Source organism: Chelonia mydas, chromosome 2, assembly GCF_015237465.2.
Source record: "Chelonia mydas isolate rCheMyd1 chromosome 2, rCheMyd1.pri.v2, whole genome shotgun sequence".
Classification (NCBI taxonomy): domain Eukaryota; kingdom Metazoa; phylum Chordata; order Testudines; family Cheloniidae; genus Chelonia; species Chelonia mydas.
The window spans coordinates 247,391,139-247,418,808 of NC_057850.1; the positions used below are offsets into that span (position 1 = coordinate 247,391,139).

Consider the following 27,670-nt stretch of genomic DNA (forward strand, 5'->3'; position numbering starts at 1 on the left):
TCCCTGGCCTCGTACTTTAATTTAGTAACACTTGAAAACAGGAGACACAATGTGGGCTGTGGACTTTCCCTAGTAATACCAAAACAGGAAAATCCAGACAAAATGTAATTACCATATTGTCTACTTTTCTTCCTTTTCTGTTTGACTTTATTAAAATAATCATTTTTAGCCTAATGTTTTCTACATGTAGGCTTAGCACTTCATAAAAATCATTCCATTATAAAGATAACATGCTTCTGTCTCTCCCTTAGTCCTCTGCTCCTGTCTACTGGTACTGCTGCTGCTACCAGTATTGGGAACTTCTTTCTGCCCTGTGCTCCAGGAAGCTTCCTGCTGAATGCTTCCCCCAGAAGGAAGTCCCTCTGCTGGAGGCCCCTGCTGGAGCGGAGGGCACAGAGAGGCACCCATCCCTGGCAGCAGCAACAGCATAATATAAGACACAGATGATTTTTAAGCCTTGTTTAATAGTCTCTTAATTAGAAAAAATGGGCATATTGATTAAATATTTTTGCCAGATACTTGAGGCTCTCTCATGAACACTTTGTGGCTCCCCCAGGGAGCCATGGTTCACAGGCTGGGAAGCACTGCTCTAACAGAAATTCAGCTGCCCAGGACCAAATTTATGAGAATATATATGAAGATTTGACAGACCAAGAACTGATGTTTGGATTAGAAGCTCCCTTACAATGTGCTACTGTACCCACCTCAGTCCTATTGATTCTGAGATCTCATTGATCTGAAGATTTCTCTCCTATGCAACCTTTGTAAGAGAAACAGATTAAGGTGTTACAGGATACATCTGATGCTTCAGAAAGGACTGCTTATTGGCTTCCGACCCTCTTTGTAACCTGCAAATACAAAGGCAAAAAAAGAGATGCATGGAATCCTTTTTCTTCATCTTCAGGAAATTAAAAGACACGTTGTGAAGGTTCTGCAGAGAAGATACAGAGTACTGTAGGTCCTATTTAGATTTAGAGCTCTATGAGGGGCTGTGATAACTACTCTGATATTCCCTAAATATGCTGATGGATTCCTCTCTTGGGAGGAAATTTTATTATAACATTACTGGGCTCCTGGCTACCTACATCCAATTATAACTAGCTTTTGGTTCTAAGCCAGGAAGGAGACTTTTTACATCCACTTCCACCTGCACCATGGAGTACACTGTAAAATAATGCTAAACTATTATACTGTTCAGCCACGAGTTGCTAATGTGTGTAACATACCTTATCTGAGCATACAACAGATATACCTGGTAGTCATTGAAGGATATAATGAAAGATACAGCTGGTGTATCTCTTTGAGAAGGAAACTCTGTAGCCAATCCATATCTGGTATAGAAGCCTGACCTGCTAGCAGCAGCCCTGCAACCTACCGTATACATGACATACACAGTGTCTACTATTCTGTAGTGTGTATCTTCATAAAGCTCATAGGCTCCCATTTAAGCATTGGTCATACTAGTCTCTGTACTATATCACTATGAAGATACCGTTCTTGTTAGCTTATGGTTACGAGATACAAGCCTAATGACTAGGTGGTCCTTCCTACAGCTCCATCCTAACTGTCTAAGATGCTTGGGCTTTCTAGTAGTAGTCGGAAAGAGATGAAATGTCTATCTGTCCCTGAGTCTCACTTACATTCAGGGACGCAGGTATCATACTTTACATATGCAGAGTCATATCATACTTTGCATATTTCATTTTTTATATGGCCCCCAAACTTATCTACAAGTTTCCAAAACCCTTGGAGAGATGGAGCTGACAATGGAGGAGTCAGTCCATCATGTAAAATGCACTGTTTCACAATTATTACCACCTGACAGGACTTCAACCTCCTGGAATTGTTGGTCCTTATCCATGGCATACCCTCATGCTTTCTTCACCACAGCATGTTGCATGACTGATACTGAAGCAGTATGCAAGCATTCCCAAACAAATTACCATCATTAATACTTTTTTTTTATTTTTGGAGTGCAAGAAGTTGAGTCACCTCTATTCACTCTGGTGTGGCTTCCAGAGTTGATGTTTCTTTTGGCAGTTCTGCTGTCCATGTTTACTGAGAACCCTTCAGCCCATCTTCCTGGGTATTGTACTGCTCACTAAACTTGCACAAGTGGAAATGTGCAGAACCTGCTTGAAGAAGAAATGAAGGTTACTTTTCTGTAACATGAGTTCTTTGACATAAGCCTCTGCATACTCACGCTCCCTGCCCACCTTCCCCGCTTCCTTAAACTATCAGGTTAGGAATGTCCAAATTAGTGGAAAGAACTAAGGGGCTGTTGGGGCCACCCCCTCCTTTATACCTTCTGAATCCTCTGGGATCTGGGGAAGGGAAGGTTGAGTGGATCTGATGGACATTACTTTCCAGAAGATTCTGGAAGCTCGTGGTGCAGGTGCCTTGATCCCACAGGTGGGAATATGCAGAGGCTCCTCTCAAAGAACTCCAGTTACATGTAAGTAATCTTCTTTTCTCAGTACATGGTGGGTTTTTGTCTTTGTTTTTCTCTTTTAGACCCCTTTGATTCATAATTAAGTATTTTGAAGTTCTTTCAGCTACAAGTTCTGATGCAAACTCAAACACACTATAAATTACAAACTTCTGCCACAAGAGTAATCACAAGAGTAATTATTACAAGAGTTTTCCCACTGATTTGACCACTTTCTCATCTGAATACCAGTGTGTAGGTGTGACTGGAATCCCAGAGGAGCCAGCTGAGGTCACTCAATTAGGGTGAACTGCAAAGAATGGGGCAGGCAATCCCCAAAGCTGGTGGGTATTCCAATACTTATCAAGCCAGCACAAAGCAGCTTCTATTATACCTCACTGGTTACTCAGAAGTCAACAACACAGTTCCCTTAAAGTAACCCAGCCTCAGGCCTCCACCTGGACACCAAAGTCAGGTATGATGAGGATTTCTGAAAATCTTACTCCTCATATTAAAAAGGGTTCTACCAATCCCAAAGTATTGGACACATTACCTCCCAGGTTAATGAATATTCCAGACCTTTCCCAAATACACACTTACAGCCAATTCTTATTAACTAAACTAACATTTATTAAAGAAAAGAGAGCGAGAATTGGTTAAAAGAGCAGTATACATACAGGCATGAGTCAACCGTGAGATTCAGTTTCATAGCAGAGAGGGAGAGCGTTGTAAATGCAAAGAGTTCATTCAGAAATAGTCCATAGGTTATAATTCCATGTTTATATTCAGGGCGGTCCAGTCAGAACTGGGATCTCAGTCCTTATGGCTTAGGCTTCCCTTGCATGAAACCTCAAGCAGATCTGAGATAACAGGATCAGGACCCAAGGGTCTTATACAGGTCCAGGCCTTCTTTGACAGGTCAGAGTCCTTAGACCTACTTCAAAGTCACCCTGATTGCATATTGTTTCGCCTATTTCCTAAGCATCACCGGTACTGAGCTATACGAATTAACATAAGGCAATTGCCTGTTTTTTTCCACCATTTGCCGATTTGCTATACATTTCAAAGATAGATGAATGCAGCAATATCCTATGTTTACAGTTCATTTAAATGTTAAGATGTTGTTTTGATCTCTGAATTAACAGAATGCAGCATAGACAGGGACCGTTTGATTACATTGTTGACCTCTACCAGTGTATATGTGTAAACACAAAAACACCAATATTATCTCCCCATATGTTTTTAAGGGTTGAATTTGAGTGATTTATCCTGCAGGATGCTTAATCCTTTCTGGTCATGTGTCACAGTAGGATTGTGTCTTAATTTCCAAACCCTTGAGCAGTCTTGAAAAATTTACTAGACAGCTCCTCCTCAGGGAACTTTATTCACTTTCTATCAATGGACTAAAAAATGATGCACTAAACTGAGATGTGGAGTAAGTTGGTATAACTCCACTGAGGCAATAGAGTTGTGCCTACTTATACTAGGTCTGAAATTTGGCCCTCACTGGGTTGTCAATAACGGGAGTGAAAACAAGGTCAGAGCTGAGGTAGTTTGCAGAACCTTAATTCCAAATGTTGTGGCTTTCAAACATTTTAATAGTGTTTTGATAATACTGTTCTAAATTAATACATACATATTTACAACCTTAATTTAATTAAGTTCTTTTTATGGGAACATATGTTAATTATCAATCTACCACTACAGTTTGAGATATAGGAAGATATGTCTTGCTTTATTGTTGCAGTTTGTGCGATTTGAGTTTCTGATACTTAAGAGCAGTGCCAAGAATGGCTAGGAAATGTGAACTAATGGATAGGATATCCCTAGCCAGCTCACATTCTTGAATGTGTTTGAATAAGAGCAATTATCTCAATTGAATGCAGTGTTTTAAAAAACAGCTTCATCCATTTTACTGCCACTCTTTGCACTTTTTCCTAAAAAAATGTGTATTAATTAATTGCCTGAAATAATGCCAATAGCTCTAACAAGGTTCGTCTAAAGCTTGGCTGCACAGAGAAAACTTCATGTTTGTTTCAGTGGGAAGAGGATAAAAAAGCATTTACTGAAAATATTAAGGCTAATATTAATTTAGATGGAATGTAAAAAAATCTTTAATGGCTTTTTAAAATTGTTTTATTTTTGCCCTAGATTTTAATTTGAATTAAGTCGTTACTATTGTTAAATTAGTTAAACACTAAATTAAGAAATGCAAATGAAGTGAACCCAAAATCCAATGTGAATATTGTTTTTATTGATATACTGTAGGTTAGTGGGGTGGAACAAGTTCCAATTATATCTGATCTGTTATTTGCAGTACAAGTTCCTGACTCCTCATTAAATGTAATACATTAGCTTAAATGCTTTGCTCAATGAGAGAATTGGAGAAAGTACCACTACTAGAAGCCTCTTGCCTCTTCTGTTTTTTAGTCACAATAGAAGTTTGGATTATTAGCACTATGTAATTATGCAGGCTTTGAGACTTTAGGTTTGGAGATTTACCTAGCTGGGATCATCAGAGGAAGATAAATTTGAACTGTAGGGGGAACAATCACAGGAGACTTTGTGAGGTAAGGAGAATTGCCAGAGCAACTCCATTATGTATATCGGTTTACCTGACTAGATGTCCAATGTGGTCTGCTATGCCAACTTTAAATACTAGTAGGTAGTAAAAAAGAAATGCCAATTTGAAGTGATATAAATCTATAGTTGATCAAAACACCGAAAAATAATGCCTGCACTCTAGTATCAGAAATGGATTTTATACCAAATTGATAGTAATGCCTTAGTTTACATTTTTAAGATGCAGTCCTGTGAGGTGCTGAGCACCTCCTGCAGGGTGCCAGGTGTTCTAAACTCTGCCTGAAATACATAGGGGTTGAAGGCACAACATCTCAGAGGATCTGAGCCTTAAGAAGAACATAATAAATGTGCCAATCACGGGTGATACCATTTTGTACCTTGAACAAAATGGTTAGGGGACTCATTATTTCAGAAGCCCCTGTTTCTTTTGGAAGCTAATATAGTTTTCTTAAAACAGTACCAGAATGGTGATAGAAAACAACTAGGCCCAACTGCTATTAGTTACACAAGTAATATTTTGTTTGTTTTAATGGAGAGGAACAGTGTAACTAAGAGAAGAATGTGGCTCACAGTCTGTGTAAATAGGAACAGAGTAGGTGTCCAGATTCCAGAATCTTACAGATAACCCACATGTGACTCAGTCTGTTAGTATTTGTATCCACTTTTCATAATATCATTTTGGGGCAAATCCTATATACTGTACTCAGATAAAATTTCCATTGAAATCAGATCCAGTTGCCTGAGAATATTTTGAGAGAGGTGTGCAGGGTCTGGCCTTACATTGTTAGGATTCATTGATAGCTTTCAACCTGTCTAAGTGTGTGTTTGACAGAATGGTGGGCAACAGCAGCTGATCAAGCACTCTGATCACTGCAACTTCAATTAGTTGCCTCATGTACACCTGAATATGAGAACTGTGCCAGACTGAGGATATGCTGGAGAGAGTTAAAAGCTAATTACCTCATTAGGTACAAGGGCACAGGAAGGAAGTGCAAAGGGGGAAGCAAAAAGGTGAAAAGCTACAGACCGGTAGAGTTAAGGTAGGGTGACCATACATCCTATTTTGGCCAGGACAGTCCCCTTTTTAAGCCTTGTCCTGGATGTCTCAATTTTTTGGGCAAATCTGGGTATTTGTCCCATTTGCTCTTGCCAACTGATCATCAGCTGGCAAGAGCAAATGCTAAATGCCCAGTTTTGCCAAAAAATTGGGGCATGCCCCCCTAGGTGGGCACAGGGGAACATTTGAGGGGGTGGAAGAAGTGGTGCCAGGTGCGGGGCTCAGGCAGTCAGCCCCCAGGCAGCAGGAGTTGGGCGAGTGGTGATGCCAGGTGAATTGGTCCAGCACTGTACTGGGGGGCAGAGGGCTTGGGCCAGCCCCGTGTGGGGTGGGAGGGGCTCAGGTGAGCAGTGATGCCAGATAGTTGGGACGGATCCTATGTGGGGGGAGGGAGAGGCAGGGTTGGGCAAGTCCTGTGTGGTGTTGCATTTTTCTCTTTGGGAAATATGGTCACTCTAAGTCAAGGCCACAGGAGGTCTCCCCTCTGCCTGGCTCAGGAGCTTTAGAACCCCAGAATACAGCTAAAGCTGCTGCACAATCTGTCAAGGTGGTGGGAATGAAAAATGTAAATAAATCACTGGGTATTTTCCCTGAAGAAGTGTCTCCAAATTTGTCTGGAAAGAGGCAGGAGCGGAGCACATCCCTGCCACAGTGTGACAAAGGGACAGGATGAAGAGCACAATGAAAAACAGCAGAAGAGGAATCTGGAAATGATGTGGGATCAATTGCTTTAAAGTGAACAAACTAGTGTACAACCCCAATTTCATGATTCAGCACTTGAAGTGTCAATAATTTTCAGTAATAAACAGTGAGATGACATCAACATTATGTGCAAGGGAGGTAAATTTGGGACTGAAGTGAAAGATGCTTGAGAGGTAAATTTACATTTCGGATCTTGATTAACATAGGAATAAGCTTCAGGGCAGGCTTGGCATAAATATTCCCTTACGACCATGTTTGAAATTGTTTTGCTGCATTTCTTGAAGCATAAGAAGGGCTTTTTCAGATCTTTTGAAGACACTCATCCTCCACAAACCCACACACACTGAGAATTGCTCCCTCTTAGGGTTCCTCACATTTGAAGATCATAAAATTTAGTCAATTTGCTAAGCTAGGGAACATGCAGTAAGCTACTTTCCTTGCCACATGTAGAAGGTAGTGAGTCTCTTGGCCACCATCACGGTCCACAGTAACTCCTCACTTAACGTTGTAGTTATGTTCCTGAAAAATGCGGCTTTAAGTGAAACGATGTTAAGCAAATCCAATTTCCCCATAAGAATTAATGTAAAGGGGGGGGGGGGGCGGCAATTAGGTTCCAGGGAAATTTTTTTTTTGCCAAACAAAAGGCATTATATACATTTTAAACAAGCAATTTAATACTACAATCATCATTGTAGCAAGACAGCAAGGCAGGGCCTCTGCTGTGCACCACCCACAGCTGCTTTGCAGGCAGCTGGTGGCCTCGCAAGCACTTGGTGTAGAGCCCTATTCCCAAGCAGGACCACTGGGCCATAAAGCAACAGTGAATTGCTGTGGGGGGGGGGGGAGTGTGCACGTGTTGTGTTTTCACAAACATACTGTACATACCTCCCAACTATAGTACTGTACTGTGCCCCTGCCTTACCCCACACAGGCACAGCAATGAGGAGACAATGAGGCAGGCAAGGAGGCTGAAGGTGCTGTAGGCTAGGAGAACCATGTTGTGCAGCAGCGGCAGCTTCCCCTACTCTGCAAGCACCAGGGGCGGGGGGCTCAACCCTCAGCCCACCCACTCTGCCCCTTCCCCCAAGTCCAGCCTTAATTCACCTCTTCTTCCCCCCCATCCTTCTCCTTTAAGCCGCACCGCCACGTCCTTGCTCCTCCCTCCTGCCAGCGGCAATCAGCTAGCTTGCGACTTTCAGGGGGGAGGAGTGAGGACTCGGCGCGCAGCTTCCCTCCTGCCTGTGGCAATCAGCTGGTTTGCAGAGTTCAAGAGGCGGGGGGGAGGGGGAGCCTGCACACCGAGTCCTTGCTTCTCCCCACTCCATCCGGAGCGCCGCAAGCCAGCTGATTGCCGCGGGAGGAGGGATAAGGCGCTGATCCCTGGGGTCTGCCAGCGGACGGGAGGCGCTGTCGGGGGGGCTTAGGAGAGTTGATGGCAGGGCGAGGGGGCTGCCAGCTGTGGACAAAGCAGGCAGCCAAACGACGTTCTAGCGAAGCATTGCACAACTTTCAATGGAGCATGTTCTGTAATTGAGCAGGGACGTAAGATCGAAACAACGTTAAGCGAGAGGACGTTAAGTGGGGAGTTACTGTACCTTATCCGTCAGACTACAATATCTATGTTCCTTAGCCCCTTGCTTATCTTTTGTAGTGCATCCTATGCCTGAAAAACCCATGGGCATTTCGAGGTCTCAGTTCAGTTGTTCTGTGGCCTTGAAAGCGAATAAAAAGAAATGCATGTTTATGGAAGAATATCTTTAACTACTCAATAAATAGTTTGGGATCTTCCAAGAACAAGTGGAATTCAAACATAACTTTAAAAATGGGGTTACCCTTGGCATATCTATAATAAAATTTTTTTTAAAAAGGCCGAGGGTGGGAGGAGAAACTTATGTCTGATGTGGAGTATGTGTGCCTAATGTAGTACATTGAAGAAGTTGTTTCAAACAGTTTGTTGGAATAAAAACATTCCCCTTAAAGCTTGTGAGGCCATTGGTGCCTTGGAGAACTGGTCTTAGGGGTAAAACTTATTTTATCTTGGGAGATATTTAACTTACTTATATATCCAGTTTAATAAAAAATAAATTTATGAATTTCTCTCATATCCTTTCACACCAGATCTGTCTCTTTCCCCCTCTCACACTCATACTTTTGGGCTTTTTTAATTTTAAAAAAGGGCTTGCTTTGTTGCTTAATATAGCATTGTCATTTGATTCAACCAGTGGTGGGAATGGTTTCTGTGCTTCTTCAAGAGCTCACAGGAGGTTAGAAAAAAAACAAAAGCAAGACAAAGCATATTTATTGCAGGATCGATGGCGACAGAAACTGAAATCCTCTGCTTATCTGGAGAAGAGGTATTGCATAGGCAACAGCAGTGAAAGCTGCTTTACCATTATGGCTCAGTCCTGACCTTGAGGAACCTCCTGTAGAAATGAGCTTGGTTCATTCTCTCTGCCAGTTTAGACCCAATTTCAGCAAAGCTTTTAAGAACATGCTTAACTTTAAGGACATGAGTAGTCCCATTGACTCTCTAATGTTAGTGGCATTATTCATATACTTCCAAGTTATTAGCTGTGCTGAATTTGCAATCTTAGTTGTTGGCCTTTCTGCTGAGAGTCAGCAAGGTGACCTAGACATTGTCCACCAACTTCTTTGACACCTCACTGGACAGCTATTATTGGATACTAACAAATTTTGGCCACTACTGTCCTGAGCCAAGTTCTTCATACCAGTGATCTATTAGTGTATTGCCTAGGAGTCCCACCCAAAATTGTGCCTAGATGCAGGGTGTGTGTGTGTGTTTGTGTGGTCAGAGAATGTCTCTGCCCTGAAGAGCTTCCAATATAAATAGCTATGACAGACAAAGGCGGCGGGGGTGGGGGGAAATATCTATCGGTGATAGGCTCTGTATCCCATTACTAAATTCTGTTTCAGCCAATTAGTCCTCATTTTTTACATGCTTAATTCTTTTCACAATCATCTGAGTGTCCCCTTGTGATGAGTAGTTTGTGTTGATGAACTGAATAGCAATTTCTTGTAAGCTACATCAGGAAAATTACATTTTATGAGCTTTTTATGTCACAGGAGAAAAAACAACAACCCAGCCTTAAGCAGATATGTTGTTTCCGCATCAGGCTCTTAATGAGTGCATGTAGCATTTCTTTAACCTGCAATTTGAAGGTCTTGAAACCTTTTCTCCAATCTTTTCTCTCTTAAAATGTAACTATACAGAAGCCTACTATTATGTTCTCCTCTTGAATTACATTTGTATATTAACCTATTTCTGTCAGTTGGTGGTTACAAGCCAATCTGAACCCTCAGATGCCATCCCATATTATTTTGTCTTGTTTGGACAGCTAGGCCTAATTACATTAGATAGACTGTCCAGAGTTTTACAGATTAACTTACAGCATGAAGCACACCCTCAGTGATGGAGATGTAACTAAAGGAGAGAGGGATGATGTGACCTTGTCACTCAAATGGATCTAGAGACATACTTCTCTTTTCCCAGCTGGCTTTGGAGTTGTGCGGAAAGTCAGTGATATGTTTAATTACTTTTGACAAATGAAGAATGCTTAAGTCTTTTAGCTGTATTGCATTATGTCGTTCATGATAGCAGAAGTGTAGAATAGTGGCCTGGCCAGCAACCCTTTGATTAGGATGCTGTGTTACAAGATCTTGGGTTTCAGGTACAGCTCTCAAATGCAGGGATGCAACTCACATTAATGGTAAGTGAAGGCAGGATTAAGGCCCTTATTCAGGAAAGCCCTTAAGCATCTGCGTAGGTCTTACTGAAGTCAATGGGACTTAAGGACATGCTTAAGTGCTCTCCTTGAAAGAGTTGTTTTTTCAGCAATCAAACTGGTAGCTTGCATGCCAAAAAGCAACAATGATGCAATTAGTAGATTAATTTGAGATAGCATTTGCACATGAAAAAGGTACAATGTTTTTGTAACATTAGTCATGATAATTATAATTAAAGTTGCCAAGACAGTTTCCACTGTCAAATCATAACTTCTCAGAATAGTTGTACTCAGGGATGAAAATGTCCATACTTGAAGCCAAATTTGGTGTAAGTGGGTACAAAGTCACTGGCTTTACACATTGCCCGAGGTCCAGAATTGGTTCCTGTTCACTTTGTGAATGAATTTTTTCTTTACTTTTTTTGGAATAGGAAAGGAGGGGGGAAATTCTGACCAACATTATTTTCATGGGTGTAATTCAGAACTTTGAGGGTGAGATTTTCAAGAGTGTTTAGTATTGGCTGAACATTGCTCCCACTAAAGTCAATAGTAAAACTCCCTTTGACTTTAGTGGTATCAGTGTTAAGCTGATGCTGAACATTTTTGAAAATCCCACCCTGAAACTTCAAAACTGGTATGAAATAGGTTTTTATTGAGAAGTCAAGATTTGTTAGGATAGAAAAAACTTGGGTTTACAATAAAATTATGACACTGGAAAATGTAGGTGGATCATGAACCAAAGCAATTTCCATTTAACTTGTAGCTACTGACTTGGGCCTGATTTTTGTGAGGTGCTAAGCACATCTTGCGAGGTGCTAAAGGTAGATGCAATGCATGTGCATGGGATGGTAGTTTAGTTGTATAGTACAGTTCAGTACAGGTACAGATTACAGGAATTTACAAGATGACGCAGGAGAAGAGTGTAAACTAAGAAGCTTAACAACTTCAGAGCAAGGGGTAGTGAAGCTTTGTAACTGTAGCAAGCTGTTCGCTTAGATCTAGACTAAGGAGCTTAAGGAGCTTATAGTTCCACAAGCCCATTAGCTCCAGAGCAAGGAAACTTACAAGCTGTGCAATAGCTACACTTCAAAGAACTTACAAGCATCATTGATGAAACCTGCAGAGCTTGTAAGGTGTGCATGTCAAATAACTCTGGATTTCTCTCTCTCTAGCATTTGAGTGTTTCCTCCTCTTGTTCCCCTGTGAAATAATAAGTGCAATTAAATATGATGCCCATACCATCCCCTAGTATTAGTGCAACATTCAGTGTCAGACACTCAAAAGTCAGGAGATTCCAAAAATTAACTTGACCATATTGCAAATATGTATTTTATTCTTCTTTTTCCTTGTTGAACATATAGTTGTTTATAATATTAATCTATATCATAATACATGTAAGATGTGCAATTTAGCTGTGTTAATGTTTTGGGAGAAATTATAAAAGGTTGAAAAGCCTCTTGTGGTTATAGTGGGGGATAGATAGAGAGTTGATCTCAACCAGGTTGGTGTAAATAATTTACCTTTAGGTACTGTTGGTTGAGCTAAAGGCCTTAGTGCTAGATTGTCATGTCCCTTACTTTTCATGTCCCTTACTTGCCTACAGAGAGAGTGAGAGAGAATAATACCCATTTACTTCTCTGTGCAGATTGTTACTCTTGCCAGGGTTGGGAGAGCAGGAGTTACTTACCAGATACTCTTCTTGTAAGGAAGTGGTTATAGAAGGGCTGAGTGTGGAAGGAGCCATAGCTACACCCTTTCCTGCTTGCTGGCTCTGGGAAGTAAGCTGCCCCAGGGGAAGAGGTAAAGTAAATTACTCCGCCACTGTAAGACGAGAGCAGGGGAGGGACTGAATCACAATTAGGTCTCTGTTCCACTCCTGGGGCAGCACTGCTACATGCAACCCCTTACTCAAGGCTGGTTGTAAAACTGCAGTTTCACCCTTAGGGCCCAGCCTAGTGCCCACTGAAATCAATGGGAGTCGAATTAGTCTCCGTGAACAAACAGTTGGCTGTATTCATATGATAAAGGAAAAATGTTATCTAACTTTTCCCCATGACCCTCTTGGTCAAATAGCATGAGACACACTTTCCTTTGTATCCCCAATGATCTCCTCTCCTTTTTTGACCCAAGAACCTAGTCAGGGATTAGATTAATCTCAAACATTAAGAGTTCATTGTTCTATCCGGGTCAGGCGATTTCAGCATTTCCACAAACTACTGAGCCTAATTCAGTGGGTAGCTGCTTGTTGTTAGGGGTTCCACTATTATACCTACAATCAGCATATGATCAAGCCTCCACTGTGGTGGCCGCTTGAATACAGTATTTGTGACCCCCTATGTGTGACTGTCCACTTCATAACTGTTTGGTTTGGATATTTTATTGGAGTTTTTTATATTGTGTTCTGATTCAATTATTTATTTGACTGTACAGAATCCGGGTGCCTGGAGGTGGGAGAAAGGGGTGGGGGAAATCTTTATACTGTATAGGCTGGTTCAGCAAACAGGGATGTGATCTTTTAAGATTTTTTGTCATTGTTTAAACATACTTGCCTTTTCTGAGCTGGGTTAGATAGTAATTATTGTAGGAATATGCTCTTTCATGGTATATGTAACAAGCTTTATTGTGCGTGTGTGTTTTTTCACTGAAAAAACACAGTTGTGAGTTTTTTTGTTTAGGTTTCCCAGGCAGGCTCTTCCTGTGGTTCAGGATGTTAGCAAATCCTTCCCTCCACCCCTCCTCCCCACCCAGTGATTCAGTTTCAGGGGAAATTCAGCCTGGATGAAAACAAAGGTAGTAGTACACAGTTTTCTTCAGTTGTTAATTGTTCTTGTATCTCTCCTTATCTTACACGCTAAACACTTTCCGGAAAAACACTTTACTTTGCAGGCTTTAGCCTGTTGACCTGATTACTTGTACCTTTTAAAGAGCTCACAGCGCTTTTGGCAAGAGTCAGGGAGTTAACACTGCTGACCTGGAGCAACTCTAGTTGGGGTAATTACTTTCTCTACCTAAAATACCCCAGTACTTTCAATTGGACAAAGCCTTAGTCTTCATATCCTGTCCTAATGTTTGTTGCTCTGTTGTCTTGCATGCAAGAGGAGGCTGATTTCATTTTCAGACTTCTGTTATAATATCTTGCCTTCACATGCCCACAGCTTTAAAAAAAATAATCACTTGTGGGGCTGACACTTTCAGCCCAGAGGTGATATTGTTTTCTTTATAGTGGGAGGAAAATCCCATTAGCTATTTCTTTGTTATGGGGAGATTGGGGGGAAAAAAGTCATTTTTTCAGATGAAAAGAAATGCACAGGCTTTATTTTGATTTCACAATGTTTTTATTCCAGTATAAATGCACTAACTCCTGAATCACACCAGTGAGGTATGATGGTCTTATGATAATACATTGCCTTGGGATTCCGGAGATTTGGTTTCTGTTCCTCATTCTAATACAGGCTTCCTGGATGAACATTTATCTCTCTATTGTGCCTCAATTCCTCATCTGTGAAATAGGGACAATAATATTTCTGTATCTCATAAGAGTGTTGAGAATAAATTAATTGTTTGGGGCCATAAAGAGACCTATAAACACACACCGCCAATGTAAGAGAGATCAGATTCAGGTCCATATGGGGGTTCCCCCACACACATGCCAGTAACTCAAAATGGCTGAACAAATAACTCAATTTATTATGTGGTTAATATTCTGATGCGGGGTCTCCTAGCTAAGGACCCTATATCCCTCCTCCACAGGGGCCTGACCAAAACCCGTTGAAGTCAGTGGAAAGACTTGCAATCATCTCTCCTGCAAAACCCTTTCTGTAGTTGGGGTTTGAGCTCCATGGGCTGGGAAGGGGAAGTGTCAGGGGGATGGTATAATTTCCTCCCCCTTCAAATCCATTGGGATACACAAGAGTGTGATCATGCTGACCTCAGCTTTATTTAAATTGCTTCCTTGATGTATATTCAACCATTCTCAGGTGGGTTTGTAGAGCTGCCAGCAGGGAGACCATGGAAGCATGGATCTCCAGGAAACCAGGTTGCCACTGGGGAGGACCTGACCAGGGAACAGTGTGGAAGTCCCACTTCATTGTAGCCCTCCAAGGCTATCCTGATGAAGCTCAGTGCATAAGCTGTTAGTACGTCCTTTTATTTCCTATGCTTTGCCCACTCTGGAGGAGCAAGAGCGGTCCAGGTGATCCTCCTTCCCCTGTTCTGTTCTTCCCCTTCAGGGCCACCAGGATGGAGGCTTTACTCTCTACAGACAGCATTTTGGGGGCAGCCCTCATCTCCAGTTGCTGCTCTTCTTCCAGGTCTCTTTGTCACTTTTCCAGCTAAAACCACCAAGACTTATCTCCTGGACACTACTTCCTCAGCACAGCCTCCTGGAGTGACCAGTTGCACTGCGCAGAGCCCTCAGTTAAAGATTTTTTTTACAGATTGCCAAAACTGTTATGAAACTCACTGTCTTTTTCAGATAGGCCTTTCTCACATCCCCATATTCATGGGTCCAGATGTTTGGTTAGTGCCTATCCAATTAGGTTGCATCCTCAGACCCTGCTGGACTGATTAGCTGGCTTTCTGTTAAGTACATAAGGTGAGGGAGGGAGGTGAATCCCAAGCCTTAATCTGCACCATTAAATTATAAAAACAAATATGTTAGTTCTTTCTGTTTAACAGTTTGTCCAGTTTGCAATTATATCTAATTAGTCTTACAGTCAGCGCCCCTGGCTAGCTCCTTGGGTTGTTTGCAGCTTTGTTACTCTTACTTTCCATTTGTCAATATAAGGAAGCATTCTAAAATCATCTCTCCCAGTACCAGTTCCTTTGTTTTCCCTTTTACATGTGAGTCTTCATACTTTAGATGGCTTTACAGTATGTCTTAGTAGATTTTTGCAGAGCTGCAGTCAATTTACTTATGAAAAATTAACCAGTCCATGCCCTTGAAAAGTCATTGCATCCTTTATTACCTTCGAATATGATAAGTTAAAGAAAATGATTAGCAAAGTTGTCACTCATTTCTGCACACAGTATATCAGATTGGATTTACTGTGAAGAAGTGAACCATGTTAAAGCTGTGAAATCAGTCCAGTTCTACAGGGACTAGAGCCAGCTGCACCATTTTTACTACTTTTTCCCTTGCAGATTCAAGAATGATTACAATAGTTTGACAGTTTATTTACAGATTTGCTGTGACAGACAGGTTGCCAGAGGGGAAATGTTTGTACTCCCTGAAGATAGTTTTTGTTGTAACTAAAGCTAAATATCTGACACGTAGAAGACTTCAGTTACCTTTCAGGAGACTAATCAACAGCCATATTATTGAGGAATTGGATGTATTCTTTCACTTAACTGGACCTAAACATATAGGGTCCATTCTGCCTTTTGCAGTGGTATAAATCACTACACAAGGTGCAGGGCAAAGTGAATGTAAAATGCTATTGTTCTGATTTGGTAGCATTTTGTATTCACTTTGCATTGCTGTAAATGATGACAGAAAGTGCCTGGCAATGGTAAATCAAGCCTAGAGGGTCTGATTCTGATCTCACACCAGTGTAAGCCAGAAAGTAACTCCATTGACATCCATGGAGTTGCACCAGTGAGGGTGAGATCAGAATCATTCCCACAACTTGCTTTTATGTATAAGCTTGAAGTTTTTTTGCATTTTTATCTGAAACTCATGAGACCACATCCTGTTTCCCTTACTCTTGTGAGCCATCCTGGGGTCTCCAAGGGACCAAGGCAAGTGGGACTTTTTTTCTCATGAGTGTCTGGGCCAGATTCTGATCTGTTGTTTATGAGTGTAAATCTAAAGTAACCATTAACTTGAGTGTATTTTCCCTGGTATACAGAGATCAGAATGTGCCCAAAATGCAATTCCATGCAAACCAATCATCATGCTATGAAATTAAAAACCTTCAGTAGAGAAGTCTCTCTTTCTAGCCACATCCTGTATTAAGTATAGTATATATATTTCTCTTTTAGTATCATACTCTGTATTCCCAGAAATAGTATTAAACATTGGCTCAGAAAAGTATTCTTTGTTCATTAATACTTTAAAAGGCACAGAAGGTTTCAGATATTGAAAAGGTTAATTATACTATAAATAAAATAGTTGAATAAATTGTAAGTTTTGTAGATGACAAGGTGGGCATGAAGATGGGAAGATTTGTCTACCACAGAGAAAAAGCACTTTTTTTTTTTTTTTAGACTGCTAAATGGTGCTGCCAACTAGCCAAATGTAATCTGAGTATTCATGAGCAAGGGGTGCTGGTGGATTTTCAGGAGACAGAAAGTATGCATCTTAGTGCTTTGCCTCTGTCTGTGCTTAAGCCAGTCTTACTGTTTGTTTGCCTAGTATCAGAGTTGGGTAGGTTGTTTTTCTTTCCATTTTTTTTATCTGTCTTGAGTGATCATCTGCTCTCAAGTGGATTCATTCCAGCACAATTTTGGTTTAATCAAGTTATCAGTCCAGGAAAAGGGCTTAGAACACAATTTATGGAGAAGCCGAGACTGGGAAAACTGAGCAATTTTAAAATCATGACTTTCTAGTAAAACAAGCACTTATTTTCCCCTCCACCAATATTGGTATCTCAGGCATGAGTCACACAGAGTCCTGGATACTGTGTGTGAATTATTATGCTAAAAATTTAAGGAATATCGAGCCAGATTAACCCTGGTTGTCAGTTGTTGCAGGGAGCTTGAAACTGCACCTCCTTACTCCAGCCTGGCCTCTTGCAATGATAAATGGAATCACATCTACTACCCTTTCTTAAATATTGCCCTGGGAGATGGCAGCTGAATTGCCTCTTGGGGCTCCACAGGAAACCCACAAGCAAAGATGTGACAGAATTTGGTATCTTTCATGATGTTCCATAGCAAGCAAAATTTATAATTTAAATGTATTTATAATGAGGAAAATACATTCTGCATTGTTGAGGGACCAACATACAGAATAATACAGATGGACATGGGCGTGCAAATCAGAATTCAGTCACCTTGACTTTTGAAGATCAAAGTGGCTTTTGAAATACAAACTAATGAATTTGGAATCAGGAAAATTGCCTACTCATCCAGACCTAGCTGAGGGGATGTTAGCAGAGAGAAGGGACAATAATCATTGTATGGAAAATGGAGATTGTATTCCCCCAAACAATACTTTGTGGAAATGCTGATATATTCGCTCAGCATATCAGGCTATCAGTTGCCAGCAGTTCAGCTGTCCCTCCCCTCACTGCCATGTGCTGCTCCTGCCCTCTGCCTTGGAGATGCTCCCTGAGACTCCTGCTTGCTGTGCAAGGGGGAAGGGGGGGCCTAATGTCAGGGTGTCCCCCTCCCCCCTGTTCCTGCACCCCGCTTTACCCCATCTTCCATAGAGCAGGGGGGACACGTGACAGGGACAGGGCTTAGGACGGAGGGAGCTTTCTGGCAGCAGCTGCGGTCTCAGCTTGCTGATCCACTTAACAAGGCAGTGTACTTAGAGTGGGGTCAGTATACTTAAAGGGGCAATGTGCATCTCTCTCTCTCTCACACTCACTCACTCACACGGTGTGTGTCTCTGTCTGCCATGCTGTCTCCCCGCCCTCCATTCCTGCTGCCTTGTAGAGTGTGAGGCTACATGAACAACAATGAGTTAACCCTGGAGGGCTCAGCCAATTGCTAGTTCATCATTTAGCAGTAAGGCATTCCCTGGGAAATATCCCACCCTCTGACTCCGTCACCTCAAGCAAGCTTCACAATCATCATTGCTGTGTACCGTATTAAATTGTTTAAAACAGTGTGTGTGTGTGTGTGTGTGTGTGTGTGTATGTATGTATGTATGTATGTGTATATAGTCTTTTGTCTGGTGAAAAAAATTTCTCTGGAACCTAACCCCTCCCCCCCCCCCCCATTTACATTAATTCTTATGGGGAAATTGGATTTGCTTAACATCGTTTCTCTTAAAGTCACATTTTTCAGGAACATAATTACAACGTTAAGTGAGGAGTTACTGTAATTTCTTGCAGTCTACCCCAGAGACCAAAAATCCCCTAATCTCTAATAAGAGGTGGTGAAGGGTTTGTGGAACTTTACACTCAATTGGAGGTTTTGGTCGGAAGGGCACTGACAAAGGTGTCCTGTCCTATCAGCTGTTTCATAACAGGCTGTGGTCAGGTGAACATAAAGGACACAGAGAACCACAAAGAAGACATGAATTGGAGGGGGTGCTAGTGAGAGCAGCAAGGATGCACTGAACAGGCCATGACTAGCCATTTACAGCCATTTACAGAGCTGTACTAAGCTCCTATTGCAACCCCAATAGAGAAGAAGTTACATGCTGCATTGTACCGCTGCCACCTCTCCACCACTACAGTAGTTAGCATAACCTAGAAGTGCATCTGACCACAGTGGTGGCGTTTATGTACAGAACTGAAGCATATAGATCAGTGGTTCTCAATGAGGGGTACATGTACGTCTGGGATATGCAGAGGTCTTCCAGAGGGTTCATCTACTCATCTAGATATTTGTCTAGTTTTACAACAGGCTCCATAAAAAGCACTAGCGAAGTCAGTACAAACTAAAATTTCATACAGACAAAATGAAAAAGTAAGCAATTTTTCAGTAATATTGTGCTGACACTTTTGTACTTTTATGTCTGATTTTGTATGCAAGTAGTTTTTAAGTGAGGTGAAACTTGGAGGTATGCAAGACAAATCCAACTCCTGAAAGGGATACAGTAGTCTGGAAAGGTTGAGAACCACTGATATAGATAACCACAAGATTTTTTTTTGCAGTTATTTATTGACTTATAGATATACTGTGGTAATAATAAAAAGTTTGTGCTTACATCTAAAAATTGTATCTGAGCATCACAACAGTACTGTGAAGCAGGTAAGCATAGAATTATAGAAATGTAGGACTGGATGGACTTTGATAGATCATCTAGTCTAGTCCCCTGCAATAATTGGAGTACCCTGTTAAGTAAAGGTTAAATTATATTACAAGGACTGATAAGCTTTGAGATAAACAACAGAGCTGTGAACTGGAATTACAAATGCTGAGCTTGTGCTTCAATGCCTAAAGACAAGAGCATCATTACATAGAAAAGGTCATTTTTCAAACCCAAGGACAGTTGTATCCTGCCTTCTGCCTTTAAAAACAAATCAGCATTTGTTGCATTTCATCCTTGAATTATTCATCAAGATCAGACACTTTCTTGTTCAGTTCACTTAGTCATTTTCCTCTTGCTTATTCTCAGCAGTTTTGATGAAAATATATATAACACAGTACCTGCTTACAAGAGACATTCAGTTTAATAGATGTCTTGATTGGAAAGACATTTCTTTTGGTCCAAGCTAAAATCAGATGCTCATTGTTTGAGTGGACTTTGTGTGTGTTATGAGAAGTAGATAAAATTCAATGTTGCAATGTCTCTGTACTAATCTCTTTTTCCATCAGTTCGGATCCTTCATTTGGGATAGCCCAGAGTCACACAAGGGTGAAATCCTGAATTCCTATCTCACTGAGTCCTTACTCATGCAAAGCTTCCATTGAAGTCAAGGGTGTTTTGCCTGCATTGGGATTTGACCCCATTAAATAAAGTACAGTTCCCTGTTGTCCTTTCTTAAACATCCTTCTTCATTAAGTCAAAATACTGCAGATGCTCTAGAGGTGGCCAGTTGTTGGTCAGATTATTTTAGGACACTGGCTAGTAGCTAAGTGCTATACAGAATAATTCACCTGAAGTGGCACATTTGTTTCACCTTATATTGAAGTGAATGGAGCTGCATGAGTGGGTAAGGTGATCAGGATATGGTCCTGTGTGGTGTTTCCACCATGAACTGTATTTTTTCTTTTGTTGCTTTCCCCCATAATTTACCTTGTTTGCATATTTTAGTGTTTCATACCACAGTGCCTGAGTCATTTTCTTTTGAATAATTAAGCAGGTACATGCCCTTGGAAAGTCACTGTGTCCTTTATTACTGCTAAATGTGTTAAGTGTGAGGAATTACAAAAGATGTGCATTTTTGTTCACTTATACACAATTAGATATACGGCAAAGCAGAAAACCTGGAATGTAACATGCTGTGTACTCTGGGGTGCACCAGACCCAAGAAAAAGGGGAAGCCTTTTTAAAGGGGCAGAAATAAGACAGGGAAAGCATTTCCTGGTCGTCCCGCTGCTGAATGTCCTGCAGGTAAGCAGTTTCCTTCTTTGTAAAGATTTAAACATGGATTGGTGGAGTCAGTGGCTTATCAGCAACCTTCCAAAGACACCAGATGGGGGAGCAGGCCAGTTGATTGAAGATGTTGGACTCTCCAGAAAAACACAAAATTCTTCGAGTGATTGCACATGTAAGTGTGCATGCGTCATACACAGTTGTTGGTTTTTCCCCTCAGGAATATTTGCCAGGGCAGCGTAAGTGCCCTTTGGTGCCTTGTGCCACTGCATGCGGGTATAAAGGGCCATGCTATCCCTGCCCCACTCAATTCCCCCGTGTCGGTTGTTGGAACTGTGATCTTTGTATTTGCAAGTCTTTCCTCCCTTCATGCGTTTATAGTGCCTGTCGTGTTAGTTTAGTGTAGAGTAGTGTATTTTGTACATAGTTACTGACTAGTGTAAGTTTAGTTTTATTCTTAGTGAATCTTGGTCTCCAGTGCCTGTTTGGGCACCAGGTCCAGTACTGGACTGGTGCCACATTCTCTCTACTTCAAGGCCTGTCACTCTTGTGGCAAACTGACGCCAGTGAGTGATCCTTGCCCCAGCTGCCTTAAATGTCTGGGGAAAGCATGCATAGGTGACATATGTCACAGTTGTAGAGGGTTCAGTCCTTGTTCCAAAAAGGAGAGGGCTGGCAGTCTCAAATACTTACTCGTGGAGTTTGCTTGTCACCCTCCATCAGAACCTTCACACTTGGAACGGGTACCGAGTTTATCAGGAGTGCTCTGCCCATTCTAGCTGACTCTATAGGCAGACCCTCCTTACCATACTGAAGAAAAGACTTCATAAGTCCTTGATGCCCTCAAAATCTGCAGGTAAGGTACTGAGTGGAGGCAAGGACACTGCGGGGAAGTCGAAGAAGAGAGACCCCCAGATACAGCCTGCATGCAAAGAGGGATTAATGACTTTGGAGCTCAGGAAGGACCTGTTGAGACTGATCCCAGGACTGGTGCAGCTCATTGTACCTCAGGGTCGGGGCCTTTGATGGCGCCATCTACACCCGAAGCATTCAAGACGGCTTGCGAACTATTGATCTTCTTGGTACCAGTTTCACCTGCAGTGCAAGATTCCTGCCCTATACCAGGATCGGATGTGTTAGATCCTTCCTGCCAGCTCAATCACCAGTGCACTGTTCAGTACTGCTGGTGGATACATTGCTGCATCTTGGTGGCTTCCATCAAGGGGGAAGCCTGTGATGGTCTCACCAGTGCCTCCATCACTAGACTCACAATCGTTCTCCCCAGTACCAATGGGGTCATTTCCCCACGGTCAAAGAAAACAGGCTTATCTTCCTCATTAGACTGAGGTTGGATCCTATGCTTTCAGACTTGAGCAGCCCCGGTGGGGTTCTTACCCACTATGGTTTAGATCTCACCCCAAGGACCAATGGCTGGCATATAGCTGGGTCCCACCTCTGTATCAGTGTTTCTTACCTTCCCCCCAGGGTCTCAGACATCCCCATTCCCTTCCAGCCCTCCCATATCGAGTAGGTATTGGGAACATGTGCACCAGGGTCACCACTCCCCCTCTCCTGGGACTGGGACTTCACAAGAGGAGTTATTTACTCAGGACTCTCCTGTGCAGGAGTTGGACAAGGGACCTCCTCAACAGCTACTAGCCTCTTCATGATTAGATGAGGCGGTAGTCATGGAGTCTACCTCACCCTTGCAAGATGACTTCAAGGCCTATCAAGACTTACTAAAAGGGGTGGCTACAGCTCTGGATATCCAGCCAGAGGAGGTGCAAGAAAAGTCTCACAGATTGGTGGACATTTTGATCACTATGGGCCTTTCTAGGATAGCTCTCCCTGTTAACAACGCTATCCTAGATCCAATTAAGAGTTTATGGCAGACTCCATTCTCCCTTCCTCTGACTTCTAAAAGGGTGGAAAGGAGATAATACATCCCTTCCAAGGGGTATGAATATTTTTACAACCACCTGCCTCTGGGTTCCCTGATAGTGTTTGCTGCAAATGAAAAGGAGAGACAGGGACATCAGGCATCAGCCTCAAAAGGGAAAGAAATAAGGAATCTGGACCTCTTCAGCTGGAAGATGTATTCCACAGGAAGTTTACAACTGAGAATTGTAAACCAGCAGGCTCTGTTGGGTTGGTACAATTTTAGCCTGTAGGATAATGTCCTAAAATTTAAGGACGGGCTTCTGGATGAAGCTAAGCAGGAGTTCACTGCTCTGATGGATGAGGGCAAATTAATTGCCAGATCAGCTTTACAAGTAAGCCTAGATGTGGCAGACTCTGAGGCTCGAGCTATGGCTTCTGCAGTTACTATGTGGCATTCATCTTGGCTGCAGTCATTGAGTCTTCCCCTGGAGGTGCAACAAACTGTAGAAGACCTCCTATTCAAAGGCCCCTCACTCTTCTCTTAAAAGATGGACAAGAGGATTTATAGCGTTAAGGATTCAAGGCAACCCTTAATTCATTGGAAATTTATATACTGATGACAAAGAGAAAACCATTCCACCCACAGCAGTCCCAGTGGTTCCACCCTTTCATGCCTCGTAATCAGTACCTGTTGAGAAAGAGGGTGTAGTGGTCCCTCACTACTGGCAGACTGCAAGTAACAGTCTTATGGGGAGGAGAGCTCCAGTCTTAGAATATCAGGGTTGGAAGGGACCTCAGGAGGTCATCTAGTCCAACCCCCTGCTCAAAGCAGGACCAATCCCCAATTTTTGCCCCAGATCCCTAAATGATCCCCCTCAAGGATTGAATTCACTACCCTGGGTTTAGCAGGCCAATGCTCAAACCACCTGACAGTGTGGATGCTTCTTGGCTGACACACTTGGAATGAGATTGCTCTAAAGGAGTACAAGAAATTCTCCTAACAGTAGGAAGCCTTCAAGTGGGTTTACTTACCTTGCTAGATGGAAGAGATTCTCGATTTGATCTATGGGCTGGGTGGATGCCTCTTTGCAAGCTTCAATTCCCCATATCTTGGTCTATCTTCTGTTCCTGAAACAATAAGGACTAGCCCACAGTTCCATCAGAGTTCACCTGGTGGCTGTCTCAGCTTTCCACCCTCCAGTGGACAACAGGGTATGAAAAGGTCAATCAATGCCCATCAGATTTCTAAAGGATTTGGACAGGTTATATCCACAGCCTGATTCCAAAGTGGAGCTTGAATTTATAGATACTAAGGTCAGAAGGGACCATTATGATCATCTAGTCCGACCTCCTGCACAACGCAGGCCACAGAATCTCACCCACTCACTCCTGCGAAAAACCTCTCACCTATGTCTGAGCTATTGAAGTCCTCAAATCATGGTTTAAAGACTTCAAGGAGCAGAGAATCCTCCAGCAAGTGACCCGTGCCCCATGCTACAGAGGAAGGTGAAAAACCTTCAGGGCCTCTTCCAATCTGCCCTGGAGGAAAATTCCTTCCCGACCCCAAATATGGCGATCAGCTAAACCCTGAGCATATGGGCAAGATTCACCAGCCAGATACCCAGGAAAGAATTTTCTATAGTAACTCAGATTCCACCCCATCTAACATCCCATCACAGGCCATTGGGCCTATTTACCATGAATATTTAAAGATCAATTAATTACCAAAATCACGTTATCCCATCATATTTAGTTCTAGCAATGTTGATGGTTTCCCCCTTTGATCTACTAGCGACTTGTTACCTACTACACCTATCTATGAAAGTGGCTTTCTTGGTTGCTATTACCTCGACTAGGAGAGCAGGAGAAATATGAGCTTGAGTGTCAGAACCTTCCTATACAATATTTTTCAAGGACCAGGTTTTCCTGTAACCTCATCCAAAGCTTCTGACTAAGGTGGTTCCTGATTTTCACATTAATTAAGACATTTACTTACCAACCTTCTTCCTTCCAAAGCCTCATTCAGGTAGGTGGGAAGAGAATCTCCATTGTCCAGATATTAGAAGGGTGTTGGCTTTTTATCTGGATTGGACTAGGCCTTTCAGGTAATCTCTGCAGCTATTTGTCACAATTTCAGACAGTGTAAAGGTCCACCCAGTGTGCACTCAGAGAATGTCCTCCTAGATTTCCAGCTATATTTGTTTATGCTATTGTCCAGCAAATATGGAAGCTCTAACTGAAGTGGTGGCTCATTCAGCTAAATCACAGGTAGCTTCCATGGACTTTCTGGCTCACGCACTCATCCTGCACAACATGTGGATTGTAGGGCAGCAGTCGTTCAATCCACATGTTTACCTCTCAGTCTAGAGACAATGCCAGATTTGGGTGGGTGGTCCTACAATCCCTGTTCAAATAGACTCTGAAACCATGTCCAGCTCCAACAGCTTGTGAGTCACCTATAGAGGAATGGACATGTGTCATCACTCGAAGAAAAAATGGTTACCTACCTTCTGTTACTGTTGTTCTTGAAGATGTGTTGCATGAGTCCATTCCACAACTACCTTCCTTCGCCTCTGTCAGAGTCTTTGTGGTAGGAAGGAACTGAGGGAGATCGGGACAAAATGGCTCTTCATGCCTGTGTGCAATGACACGAGGCACCAGAGCATGCTTGCGCTGCCCTGACGGGTACTGCTGAAAGAAAAATCTCCAACAGCTATGTATGAAGCATGTAGCTTTTCATTAAGGACAAGTGGAGTCTGTTTGGGGAAACAGAATTCAGAGACATTTTGAGAGGAGAGGAATTGTTGAGAGGTAAAAGGATTCCAAGCTGGCCTGAAGCTGGTTTGAACTTCAGAGAGTTTCAGGTTCTCATTGAAATTCCAAGCAAGGTGAGTTTTACAGCTGTAGCTGTAACACTCTGGGAGTCTCATGTTGAATACTGATGCTTGATACCTGGTAATGGGTAGTAACTGGAATGGATAATCCAGTCACCATTTCCATTTGAGGAATAATCTGGATTCACTGTGGTAGTTTAATACTGTAACAAAATAAGCTTTTTGTTAAATATCCTTTTGTTTCATTATTGCTGTCTTGACTGATACCCTCCTTCTCCCTCCTTTGGTGGTAGACATTCTTAGTTGAGAGATGTAGTGTAGGGTTTCTGGTCACTACACCATGTCTCTAAGAAATGTTAATTTTCTCTTTTACTGCTCATCTAAGCTCTGTTAGTTGCCTAATAGATATTACTAGAACTCTACAGAGTTAGCTCGATAGGTTTCTTTCATAAGAAGTCACATTTCTGTCTAAATGTAACAAAATAAACGAATACATCTTCTCTTCTTTAATAGCATATAACAGGGTGTCAGGTCTCCTTAGCTGACTTATCCTGTTAGCATGTGTTGGAACACTGTAGGAAGATGCTGGCTAACACTATGTGGCAGAGGTAGCTTGTTAACTCGATCCTGGATATAAGGAGATGGAATCCTCTCTTTGGGCAGAAACAAAGAGGTCCGTGCAGGGAAACAGTAGGAACAGTCAAGCTTTGGGTTAAAGCTTAGACTGGTGTTTATACTTTTGTTGCAATTTATGTGGATTTTACTCAGAGAAGGTTTGGCGTTCTATCTGTTTGCATGCATTTTTCAGCTGTTTCAGGAGTTCTCTTTTATTTTGGCATTTGGAATAGCCTGTGAATTGTCCATCTGTTTTAATTTTTTACTGTGCTGTGTACACTGAAGCTAAATACATTCAGTTCTGGGCACCCCTACTTGAGAATGATGTAGCAAAAATAGAAGAAATTCATAGCAGAGTAGCAAAAATGATTAAGGGGATGAAGAGATTACAAGAGCAAATATCTAGAACATGGGTTAATAGTGCTTAGTATTGGAAAGGTGTAACTACCAAGGATTGAGAGGAATTATTTAGCATTGTAGAAGGATTTATAACAAGGACCATACCTCTCAGCCTTCAAACGCACTAATGCATATGACACACACCATCAAAATGTATGACAGATGACCGAACTGTAGAGCACCTATGTTTTGATGCGCTTTGTGCCATAAAATCGAAATTGTGGGTTTTTAAGAATAGAACCTGATTTTTAAAGTTTTTAGTTTTGTTTCGTTTTGTGTTTTTTTTTACCGTGTGACTCAAATACATCAGCTCTGAAACCTGTAAGATGTTAATTAGAGTGGAATGAGGTAGGGGCAGCTTATTATAGATTGCAAAATTTGATTCAACCAGGAAGAGTGGCAGATTTCTTGTCGTTTTTTTTTTTTTTTTTTTTAATTTATGGAACTCTTTAAAACTAACATTGCTTAACATGAAGGTCTATTGATAAACTTAGTGTGAATCTCCAATATTCCTTTGATAGGAAAATTGGGTGGGCTCAAAAGGGGACTGAAACAGTTTTAAATACAACATAAATGATTTGATTGGACTCAGTGAATGAAAGACAGGGTTCCGAAGAGCCCTGGGTTCCCTTTTGTTTATTGCCATCAATTACCGGTGCCCCATGATGGACTTAGTCTTACTAGAGTTGAGCCCTTTTGTGACTGTTCTATAAATGGTACAATATAGATCCAAGATATACAAAGTCAGCTTCACTGTCTCCCTTTCCCCCATAAACCCTTGTTTAATTCTGTGTGATTGAATTTGGACATTTATTGCACATTAGAACAAGCAATTTATAACCCTAGTTAAAGCCAAGGTTATTTCAGGCTTGTTCCTTGTATGCTTTCACACTTAGTTCTGTCTAATGTACCTGAATCCAGACCTGAAATAAACCCTTGTTATGTCAATCCTGAGCTTCTGTTGAAAAGAGATTGCTACTTGGAGTGATTTCATAACATGGAAAGATATTATTAGAGACTATGTCAATATAAGACATGTTAGATCCAGGGTCATTAAAATTGAAAAGCTGTTGTATTATATTTGTACCAGAGGTGCAGAGGAAGGTGTCTTTAAGCCACAGTTATTCATGTCTGGCTGTGCACCAATTTGGTCCCCTGTCTTAACTTAGTATAATTTATGGCAGCTCATTAGAATGCTCTGACTGCCAGTGACTCAAAGGGGCAATTATGGTATTTCAGAGGTTACTGAGGTGCAGGGAAGATCCAGTCATG

The 27,670-nt window shown here is 41.8% G+C and overlaps 1 protein-coding gene across 5 annotated transcripts in view; it reads left to right on the top strand.

Moving 5' to 3' along the window:
* Positions 1–27,670, top strand: part of XYLB (xylulokinase) — a 146,138-nt gene that overhangs the window by 83,353 nt on the left and 35,115 nt on the right. Inside the window, exon 16 of one of the 5 annotated variants that reach the window (XR_005224109.2) lies at positions 20,540–20,687. The exons of the other annotated variants lie outside the window; for them this stretch is intronic. The gene's annotated coding sequence lies outside the window, so the exon portion shown is untranslated. The remainder of the gene's footprint in view (positions 1–20,539; positions 20,688–27,670) is intronic. 5 annotated transcript variants of the gene reach the window in all.